The sequence below is a fragment of the Eschrichtius robustus genome, chromosome 9, assembly GCF_028021215.1.
Source record: "Eschrichtius robustus isolate mEscRob2 chromosome 9, mEscRob2.pri, whole genome shotgun sequence".
NCBI classification, from domain to species: domain Eukaryota; kingdom Metazoa; phylum Chordata; class Mammalia; order Artiodactyla; family Eschrichtiidae; genus Eschrichtius; species Eschrichtius robustus.
This window is the reverse complement of record NC_090832.1, coordinates 114,349,282-114,361,572: the sequence shown is the minus strand read 5'-3', so window position 1 is coordinate 114,361,572 and position 12,291 is coordinate 114,349,282.

Below are 12,291 nucleotides of genomic sequence, written 5' to 3'. Positions count from 1 at the left end.
CAGTACTCTTAACTACAGTCATCGGGTTGTACATTACAACCTTAGTACTTATTTATCTTATACTTGGAAATTTGTATCTTTTAACAACTCCCTTCAGTTCTCCCTCCCCCCACCCTTTGCCTCTGGTAATAAGATGTCTGATTTCTTTTTCTATTTGTTTTTAAGATTCCACATATAAGTGAGATTATACCATATTTGTCTTTTTCTGTCTTAACATAGTGCCTTCAAGTTCCATCCATGTAGTCACAAATTGTAGGAATTCCTCATTTTTTATGGCTGAATAACAGTCCCTTATTCCATTGTGTGTGTGTGTGTGTGTGTGTGTGTGTGTGTGTGTGTTTGTAAAATCTCACAACTTCTTTACCCCTTCATCCACTGATGGAAATTTAGATTGCTTCCATGTCTTGGCTATTGTAAATAGTGCTGCTATGAACATGGGGGTGCAGATACCTTTCTGAGTTACTGTTTTTGTTTCCTTTGGATATATTCCCAGAGTGGAATTGCTGGATCATATGGGACTTCGATATTTATTTTTTGGGGGAGGCATCCTCTGTACTGTTTTCCATAGAGGCTGCACCAATTTATAATCCCACCAATAGTGCACAAGGGTTCTTTCTGTGGGATCTCTTTCATAAGGTCACTTATTCCATTCTTGAAGGCTCCACCGTCATGACCTAACCACCTCCCAAAGGCAACCACCTCCTAACACTACCGCATTGGGCATTGAGTTTCCAATATGTGCATTGTGGGGGGACCAGCCCTTCAGACCATAGCAGGCAGAAAGTGGAATGATCCCCAAACACTACTGGCAAAGGGAGGCCATTCATGGAGCTACCAACTTGTCCTTGGACTTGTGTTTGGATGGACAGGATTCCCAGAGGACAACAACATATTTTATCTGTTAATCTGCTTTGATAGAGAGAGACTTGTAACTTCTGCCAGGTGGATGAATGGACAAGCAAAATGCTGCTAAAAGGTATAGTCAGGGTCAGCTTCATGGGAATGTAATCATATGGACGACGCCATGCTTGGTCTAATGACCTATTGTCAGTATTCTGTAATTATTAATACTTATATTTTTAATTTGTTTGAAGCTCGATTCAAAAACTGTACTTTTGTATTTTTAAAGTGATATCCAATGGGGAAGTGGAGCGTATGCTTTAGGAGAGGAGAGAGGTGGAGGAAACAAAAACCTTTCTATTTTAGTGCCTTTAAAGGCACTTTTTCCTGCTTTTAGAATAAAGAGCCCCTCATTTTTATTTTTCTCTGGGTCCTGCAAATTATGCAGCCAGTCCAGAGTATAGTGGTAATAGGAAACTTGCTCCCTCCAAAATGAATGAAATAGGCATTTTAAGTATGCGTTATAACTGACATCAATAATTAGGAGTTGAGGGGTGTGGCCCAGATGGCAGAGTAGGAAGACCCTCTACCTGGACCTGGGATGACTTTAAACGCTGGATAAACCATTAAACTTAGCATTACCTTCATGATGTGAAACACTTATTTTATTTTATTTATTTTCACTCCTCCCTCAGGCATACCAAATTTACAGCTAATTACAGAGCAGCTCTCAGTGAGAATGACCTGAAGATTAGCAGAAAAGATTTTTCACAATTCAAGACATAAAGAAGGAGACAGGTAAGAGGGGCAGAGACATGGTGTAGTCAGGACCCACACCCCTGGGGTTGGGGAACCACAAAGAGGAGGAACATCACAAATGCAGAGGTTCTCCCCAAGCCAGGGAGGGGTGTGAGTGCCACATCAAGCTCCTCAACCCAAGGGTCCTGCACTGGGAGATGACCCCCTAGAATGTCAGGCTTTGAAAAACAGCAGGGCTTGCTTTCAGGAGAGCCAAAGAGCTCTAGGAAACAGAGATGCTACTCTTGAAGGGCACATGGAAAATCTCACGAGCTCCAGGTCCCAGTGCAGAGGCAGTAATTTGAAAGGACCTTGGGTCAGACCCACTTGCTGATCTTAGAGACCCTCCTGGTGAGGCAGAAGGCAACTGGGACTTCCTCTGGGGACAGAGACCTGGCAGCATTCATTTTGGGGAGCTTTACCACAATAACACCAGTGCTGGCAAGCACTATTTTGGAATTCTCACTCTAACCTAATAACACCAGGGCTTACCCACCCACTACTGGGACAGCACCAGCCAATTCAGGAGGCTGTGTGGAGACCGGGGTCCATCCACCAGCAGTCAGGCACCAGCCCCACAGACCCCCAGCCCGTGCAGCCAGCCATGCCAGGATTGAGTCCAACCCTCTAGCAGACCCAAAGTCACAGAAGGAGGCACGGCCTTATAGGCAACCAAGCCAGAGGCCAGCCCCACCTATCACCTACTACCTACAGTAGTCAGCCCTGCCACAACAGAAGGGGGCACACAGCCCACATAGGGGGCACCCTGAGAACCTATTGATCTGGTAACCAGAGGGGAGTGTGCTGCTGGGCCCCATGGGAAATCTCCTACATAAGGCCACTTCTTCAAGATTGGGAAATGGAACCAACCTACCTAATGCATAGAAATAAACACAGAAAGTTAAGCAAAAATGAGGAGATAGAGGAAAATGTTCCAAATGAAGGAACAAGACAAAACCTCTGAAAAAATAAACAAGTGGACATAAGCAATCTACCTCATGAAGAGTTCAAGGTAAGGACCACTGCGAGTTCCTTGGTGGTCCAGTGGTTAGGACTCGGCACTTTCACTGCTGTGGGCCGGGTTCAATCCCTGGTCAGGGAACTAAGATCCCAAAGCCTCGAAGCACAGCCAAAAAAAAAAGGTAATGACCATAAAGACGATCAACAAACACGTGAGAAGAATGAATGAACACAGTGAGAATTTCAACAAAGAGTTAGAAAATATAAAGAAGAGTCAAACAGAGCTGAAAAATACAATGACTAAAATAAAAGCTACATGAGGAGGAATTGAGAGTAGATTAGATAATAGCAGAGTAACAGATCAGTGAACCAGAAGACAGAGTAGCAGAAAGTACCCAAGCTGAACAGAAAAAAAGAAAATAGAAAAAAAAGAACTGAAAATAATTTAAGAAATCACTGGGACAACATCAACAATACTAACATTCCCATATAGGCGTCCCAGAAGGAGAAGAGAGAGAGAATGGGTCAGAGAATTTATTTGAAGAAATAATAGCTGAAAACTTCCCTAACCTGGGAAAGGAAAAAAAAAATTCACGTCCAGGAAGCACAGAGAGTCTCAAAAAAGATGAACTCAAAGAGGTCCACAACAAAACACATTATAACTAATGGCAAAAATTAAAGAGAGATTCTTAAAAGTAGGAAGAGAAAAGCAACGAGTTATATACAAGGGAACTCCCACAAGACTATAATATGACAGGACTTCCCTGGTGGTGCAGTGGTTAAGAATCCACCTCAAAATGCAGGGGACGTGGGTTCGATCCCTGGTCAGGGAACTAGATTCCACATGCATGCCACAACTAAGGAGCCTGCAAGCCACAACTAAGGAGCATGCATGCCGCAACTAAGATCCAGTGCAAAATAAATAAATAAATAAATAAATAAAGACTGTCAGATGATTCTCAGCAGAAATTTTTCAGTACAGAAGGGATGGCATGATATATTCAAAGGAATAAAAGGAAAACAGCTACAACTAAGAATATTATACTCATCAAGGTTATCATTCATATGTGAAGGAAAGAAAGAGTTACACAGAAAAGCAAAAGCTAGAAGAATTCAGCACCACTAAACCAGTTTTACGCAAAATGTTAAGGGACTTCTCTAAGCAGAAAAGAAAAGACCACAATTAGAAACATGAAAATTATGAGAGAAAAAAATCTCGCTGGTAAAGGCAAACATAAAGTTAAGGTAGATCAAATATGTATAAAGCTAATAGAAAGGTTAAAAGACAAAAGTAGTAAAATCATCTACAACCACAGTAAGTAGTTAAGGGATACACAAAACAAAAAGATGTAAGATATGATATCAACAACATTAAACATTGGAGAGGGAGTAAAATGTAGAATTGTTAGAATGCATTCAAACTTAAGAGGTCATCAACTTAAAATTATCACATGCATACAGCTGTCCCTAGGAAACATGCGGGTATTGGTTCCAGGACCCACTGCATTACCGAGATCCACAGATACTCCAGTCCCTTACAGTTGATCCTCTGTATCTGCAGGTTCTGCACCAGCAGATACAGATGGTCGACTGTATGTTTATTGAGAAAAATCCAAGTGTAAGTGGACCTGTGTAGTTCAAACCCATGTTGTTCAAGGGTCAACTGTTCAAAGGTTGTTATATAAGAACATCATGATAATTTCAAACCAAAAACCTATAAAAGATACACACAAAAAAAGAGAAAGGAATACAAACTTACCACTAAATATAGTCACCAAATAAAAAAGGGAAGAATGCAAAACAAGAAAGGAACAACAACAAAAAAATTACAGGTCAATATCACTGATGAACATAGATGCAAAAATCCTCTGCAAAATATTAGCAAACCAAATTCAACAGTACATTAAAAGAATCATACTCCATGATCAAGTGGCATTTATCCCAGGGATGTATGGATGGTTCAGTATCTGCAAATCAATATAATACATCATGTTAACATACTGAAGAATGAAAATCATACGATCATCTCAATAGATGCAGAAAAAGCATTTGACAAAATTCAATATTCATTTATAATAAAAACTCTCAAAAAAGTGGGTGTAGAGAGAACATAGCTCAACACAATAGAGGCTATATATGACAAGCCCATAGTCACATCATATTCAATGGTGAAAAGCTGAAAGCATTTCCACTAAGATCAGGAACAAGACAAGGATGCCCATTCCTGCCACTTTTATTCAACATAGTTTTGGAAGTCCCAGCCACAGCAATCAGAGAAGAAAAAGAAATAAAAGGAATCCACACTGGAAAAGAAGACCTAGTACTGTCACTGTTTGCAAATGACATGATAATATACATATAAAATCCTAAAGATGCTACCAAAACTATTAGAACTAATAAATGAATTCAGTTAAGTTGCAGGATACAAAATTAGTATACAGAAATCTGTGACGTTTCTATACACTAAAAAAAAAAAACTATCTGAAAGAGAAATTAAGAAAACAATCCCATTTACAATTTCATCAAAAAGACTAAAAATACCTAGGAATAAATCCAACCAAGGGGGCAAAAAACTTGTACTCTGAAAACTATAAGACACTGATGAAAGAAATTAAAGATGATACCAACAGATGGAGAGATATACCATGTTCTTGGATTGGAAGAATCAATATTGTGAAAATGCCTATACGACCCAAAGCAATCTACAGATTCAATGCAATCCTTATCAAATTACCAATGGCATTTTTTACTGAACTAGAACAAAAAATTTTAAAATTTGTATGGAGACACAAAAGTCCCCGAAAGGCCAAAGCAGTCTTGAGGGAAAAAAACGGAGCTGGAGGAATCAGACTCCCTGACTTCAGACTATACTACAAAGCTACAGTAATCAGGACAATATGGTACTGGTACAAAAACAGAAATATAGATCAATGGAACAGGATAGAAAGCCCAGAGATAAACCCACGCACCTATGGTCAACTAATCTATGACAAAGGAGGCAAGGATATACAATGGAGAAAAGACAGTCTCTTCAATAAGTGGTGCTGGGAAAACTGGACAGCTACATGTAAAAGAATGAAATTAGAACACTCCCTAACACCATACACAAAAATAAACTCAAAATGGATTAGAGATCTAAATGTAAGACTGGACACTATACAATTCTTAGAGGAAAACATAGGAAGAACCCTCTTTGACATAAATCACAGCAAGATCTTTTTTGATCCACCTCTTAAAGTAATGGAAATAAAAACAAAAATAAACAAATGGGACCTAATGAAACTTCAAAGCTTTTGCACAGCAAAGGAAACCATAAACAAGATGAAAAGGTAACCCTCAGAATGGGAGAAAATATTTGCAAACAAATCAACGGACAAAGGATTAATCTCCAAAATATATAAACAGCTCATGCAGCTCAATATTAAAAAATTTTAAAAATATTAATATTTTTTATTAATATTAAAAAAGCAAAGAACCCAATCCAAAAATGGACAGAAGACCTAAATAGACATTTCTCCAAAGAAGACATACAGATAGCCAAGAAGCACATGAAAAGCTGCTCAACATCACTAATTATTAGAGAAATGCAAATCAAAACTACAGTGAGGTATCACCTCACACCAGTTAGAATGCCCATCATCAGAAAATCTACAAACAACAAATGCTGGAGAGGGTGTGGAGAAAAGGGAACCCTCTTGCACTGTAGGTGGGAATGTAAATTGATACAGCCACTATGGAGAACAGTATGGAGGTTCCTTAAAAAACTAAGAATAGAATTACCATATGACCCAGAAATCCCACTACTGGGCATATACCCAGAGAAAACCATAATTCAAAAAGACACATGCACCCCAACGTTCATTGCAGCACTATTTACAATAGCCAGGTCATGCAAGCAACCTAAATGCCCATCAACAGATGAATGGATAAAGAAGATGTGGTACATATATACAATGGAATATTACTCAGCCATATAAAGGAACGAAATTGGGTCATTTGTTGAGACGTGGATGGATCTAGAGACTGTCGTACAGAGTGAGGTAAGTCAGAAAGAGAAAAACATCATATATTAACGCATATATGTGGAACCTAGAAAAATGGTACAGATGAACTGGTTTGCAGGGCAGAAATTGAGACACAGATGTAGAGAACAAACATATGGACACCAAGGGGGGAAAGCCACGGGGGGTGGGGGTGGTGGTGTGATGAATTGGGCGATTGGGATTGACATGTATACACTGATGTGTATAAAATTGATGACTAATAAGAACCTGCTGTATAAAAAATAAATAAAATTAAATTAAAAAATTTTAAAAAAAAAGAAATTGAAGATGACCCAAATACATGGAAAGATATACTGTGCTCATGGATTGGAAGAATTAATATTGTTAAATTGCTTATACTACCCAAGGCAATGTACATTCAACACAATTCCTACCAAAATACCTATGACAGGACTTCCCTGGTAGCGCAGTGGTTAAGAATCCGTCTGCCAATGCAGGGGACACGAGTTCGAGCCATGGTCCGGGAAGATCCCATATGCCGCAGAGCAGCTAAGCCTGTGCACCACAACTACTGAGCCTGTGAACCTAGAGCCTGTGCTCTGCAACAAGAGTAGCCACTGCAATGAGAAGCCCGCACACTGCAACAAAGAGTAGCCCCTGCTCACTGCAACTAGAGAAAGGCCGTGTGCAGCAACGAAGATCCAACGTAGCCAAAAATAAATAAATAAATAATAATTAAAAAAAATACCTATGACATTTTTCACAGAACTAGAACAAATTATTCTAAAATTTGTATGGAAACACAAAAGCCCTGAATAGTCAAAACACTCTTGAGAGAGAAGAAGGAAGCTGAAGGTATCATGGCCACTGATTTCAAACTATACTACAAATCTACAGTAAACAAAACAGTATGGTATTGGCACAAAAACAGACACATATATCAATGGAACAAAATAGAGAACCCAGAGGTAAACCCACCCTATCATGGTCAATTAATCTATGACAAAGGAGGCAAGAATGTACAATGTGGAAAAAGATAGGCTCTTCAATAAATAGTGCTGGGAAAACTGGACAGTTACATGCAAAAGAATCAAAGTGGACTACTTTCTCACACCATATACAAAAATAAACTCAAAATGGATTAAAAACTTAAATGCAAGACCTGAAACCATAAAACTCCTAAAAGAAAACAGGCAGTATACTCTTTGACATGGGTCTTAGCAATATTTTTTGGTCATGTCTCCTCAGGCAAGGGCAACAAAAGTAAAAATAAACAAATGGGACTACATCAAACTAAAAAGCTTTTGCACAGTGAATGAAACTATCTACAAAATGAAAAGGCAGCCTAATGAATGGGAGAAGATATTTGCAAATGATATATCCAATAAGGGGTTAATACCCAAAACATACAAAGAGCTCATACAACTCAACATCAAAAAAGCAAACAACCCACTTAAAAAAAAGGTCAGAGGACCGGAATAGACATTTTTCTAAAGAAGACATACAGATGGTCAACAGACACATGAAAAGATGCTCAACATCCCTAATCATCAGGGAAATGCAAATCAAAACCACAATGATATACTACCTCACACCTGTCATAATGACTATTGTCTAAAAAAGTAAGAAAAGTAGGTGTTGGCAATTATGTGGAGAAAAGGGAACACACATGCACTGTTGGGAAGATTGTAAGTTGGTGCAGCCACTATGGAGAACAGTATGGAGGTTCCTCAAAATATGAAAAATAAAACTGCCATATGATCCAGCAATTCCACTTCTGGGTATTTACCTGAAGAAAAGAAAAACACCAGTTTGAGAGGATATATGCACCCCAATGTTCATAGCAGCATTGCTTACAATAGCCAAGATATGTAAACATCCTGTGTCCATCATCAGATGAATGGATAAAGAAGATGTGGTGTATATAGACAATGGAACTATAAAAAGGATGAAATCTTGTCATTAGCAACAACATGGATGAATCTAGAAGGTATTATTCTAAGTGAAATAGGTCCGTCAGAGAAAGACAAATATCTCACTTATATGTGGAATCTAAAAAACAAACAAACAAAAAAACAAACAAAACAAAATGAAAACAGACTCATAAATACAGAGAACAAATGGGTAGTTGCCAGAGGGGAAGGGTGTGGGCATTGCGTGAAATAGGTTAAGGGGATTAAAATAAATAAGCCATGGGGATGTAATACACAGCATAAGGAATATGGTCAATTATATTGTAATAACTTTGTATGGGGACAGATGGATACTAGACTTATGGTGGTGATCATTTCATAACGTATGCAAATGCCAAATCATTATGTAGCACACCTGAACTAACATAATATTGTTTTGTCATCAATATTTCAATGAAAATAGTTAGGCGTCAGTGAAGAGACCATGCTGTCATGAAGCAGGAGGTGCTTTTCATTCAGAAAAAAATGGCTTTATTCACAGGATTGAACTACAGAATATTAATTTTTTTAGATTGGTTTCTGTTTAACAATCTCTAAAATGTACTGTTAAATCCAACGTTAAGGTTACTTAGTAAAATTAAATCTCTCCTTGGCGAAAAGCACACAGCAGTTTGATTTCAAATATAATCTGAGAAGCCCAGAAATGAGGCAAATGGAATCCCACGATGAAAAAGAATAGATGCTGGAGTCGGGAGAGGAACCCTATTATTAGAAAAAGGAGAAACGTATGCTACAAATGAAAAAATACATGCTTCCTTTGTTAAAATTATTGACAGTGCTATGGATCATTTTTAAATATCATAAATTTAAAATCAGTTTTTATTGTAATTTCCACTCATAAACTGACTTTGACATGACTTTATGTTTAAGTTGTATAACTAAATTTATTTTTTATACCTTAAAGTACATAAACACCAGGCTTGGGAATTGACACAATGAAAAACACTTGAAGGTATTGATATTACATGATATTTTAACATGTCTAGACTATGAATAAATCATTTCTTGCATCGCCAGAAGAAAAATCTTAAGAAGAAAACTAACTTGGGTCACCTGTTCACGTGAGAATGTTTGTTCCATTAGGAGAAGTACACAAATGGTATCCATTAAGAGTTTATAATTGCAGAAATATGGAAATGCGAATTTCACAATTCACATTATGATACTGTGTGCAGTCTAATTTTAGAATGAGAAATTGGAAAATTGCCTCTGTGTCCACAAATCAAAAACACTCAGATATTAACATTTCAGTGTCATTTTCGTTTTTGGCAGTTTTCTACACGTGAAATAGGTGAACCACGTTTTTGAGTATAACATATACTTTGGGAGTCAAAAAAAAAGCTCTTTTGATTTTAAATGAAGAAACGGAGAGCATAGACATTTAATTTTTCGTGGATTGGCTCTTGTGCAAAAACCTCTGGCCCCCCACTGGTTTACATACAAATGAGCAAATGTTCTAGCAGAACCAAATGGGCTCTCAACCATAGATGCCAATTACCTTATAAACATATTGTAAGCACTTCCACAAAGAGAACTTCTCAGGGTCTTGATGACCAATTCAGCTGGATGACAGTAGAAGGGGATTACTAGCATTGGGAGGAAAAGGCGTGATCAAACTTCCTCAGGTCCACGGAAACGGTCCCCCTGGATCATTGTTAAATCCTTTGGACGGAAGATTACGTGTAGGCACAACACGGAGCACAGCAGAGAGATAAATTCTAAATCAGCACGCAATGCAGCAGGACAGACATGTGCAAAGTCACTGGGATCTGAGGCCAGAAAGGCTTAACTGTAACCTGACTGTAGATATTAAAATAGCTAGAAAAGTACTTGTCAGTCAGAAAGAGGATTATCTGTTAGCGAGAGGGACAGAAAATATGACAAGAAGACAAATTTTGAGGGTTTTCAAGAGCCTTATTTGGAAGGACAGTCTGATATTTTAAATTCCCAACAAGGTAATAAAAATTTTTTCAGGGATGTGTAAAAAGCAGCTATTTTTGAAACACAACATGTTAAAATCCAGTGGTGTAATACACACAGTTAATCTGGATACAGAACTAGATTTCGCTATGGTCTAAATGTAATTTCAGGGTGCAAAGCCATAGCAACCTGTACAGTTACCATTATGTGGTTAGGTTGACTCTGTTTGCTGGGCCTAAGGTCTGCAGTCATTGCAATGGGGCTCTTTTAGATTGCTGACCCCTCCACGGCCCCTGACCCTCATGTGTTTCTGACTCATTCACCCTTCTACTCTCCAGTTCTAGGCCAAGTTAAGCCTCTATGTCCTACTTTTTTTCTTTCTGTCCCATTGGCATAAATTTTCCTTCTAGCCTGTTCTTCTTTCCTTTTAATGAAAACTTTCAATTTTCTTTTCTTCTTTCTACCAATTCCTATGTAAGATTATTTTTATAAATTCTACCTCACAGTACATGTTTTTTTGTTTTGTTTTGTTTTTACCATTACATTTATTTTTTAAATTGAGGTATAGTTAATTTACAATGTTGTGTTAGTTTCTGGTGTACAGTAAAGTGATGCAGTAATACATATATATATATATATCCATATATATCCATATATATATATATCCTTTTTCAGATTCTTTTCTGCTATGGTTTGTCACAGGATATTGACTATAGTTCCCTGTGCTATACAGTAGGACCTTGTTGATCACAGTACTTGTCACTTGATCGTAATCCTATCTTTCGTTTTCCAAAAGGACCTTGTAAAGGGAATGAATGAGAAACCATTCTTGTGCCTCCTGTTTCCCACACCCGCCCCCCACCCCCCAGCTGGAGGAGGGGAGCCTCTTGAGTGCCGTTGGGATTGGGCTGAGAGGAGTGATGGTTTGTGCTTCATGAGCTCTTTTGTTGAGAGTTTTGGCATCTATGTTCACTGTAGTTTTCTTCTTTCCTTCTGTCTTTGTCTGGTTTTGGTGTCAAGATAACCTTTCTATAGGCTGTCACGGCCTGGTCTGGTTTCTCACTTGGGCCACTCCACCAACTTCCTGCTGTCCACGGGTTCCTGTCTTGCCAAGAGAATTCTCTGGAAGGCCTCCACCAGGGGAGGTCGTTGCAGCCCTCCTTAGCCTTCCACACAAATAAGCACATGGGAAAGGGTAGTTCTCAGGGGCGTCCACCAAAGCCTTCAGGGTGAGTTGAACGAGCTAGTCTGGTGGGGGGGTGGTGGATGGGAAGGAGCTCACCCACACCCTTCCTGCACCAAGATGCCCCTCAGCAAGCTCTTTATGCCAGCTCAGCACCAGGCACCTCTGAGCCAGCCACCCTCCGCACCTGCAGTGATGCCGGCCCTCTCCCAAAATTCAGGTCACACCCTTCAACCTGATGGGTGATTCTCTTGTGTAACCTCGTCCCACTGGCTTTAGGAAAAGACTATTCAAAATCTGAGAGACAGAGGAATGAGGGGGAGGAGAATTGCTCCCTTGCACACGTTGCCTTCCTCCAAAGGCCTCTAGCCCTCTTCATATGGTCAAGGGGCTCTAGGTTTTGATAGGTCTATGTTTTCCTGCAACATCTCCTCTTACTAAACCCCTTGGGAGTGAGGAGCTACACATGGCCATTTCTTTGACCTTCAAATGGAATAGCATCCACAGAAATCCTGGTACCTTCCCATGACTTGTTGGGTGTGGGGTACGGCAAGGGCTTCTACAGTCATTCCAAGTGTCTTAGTCCATTTGGGCTGCTTTAACAAAAATACCA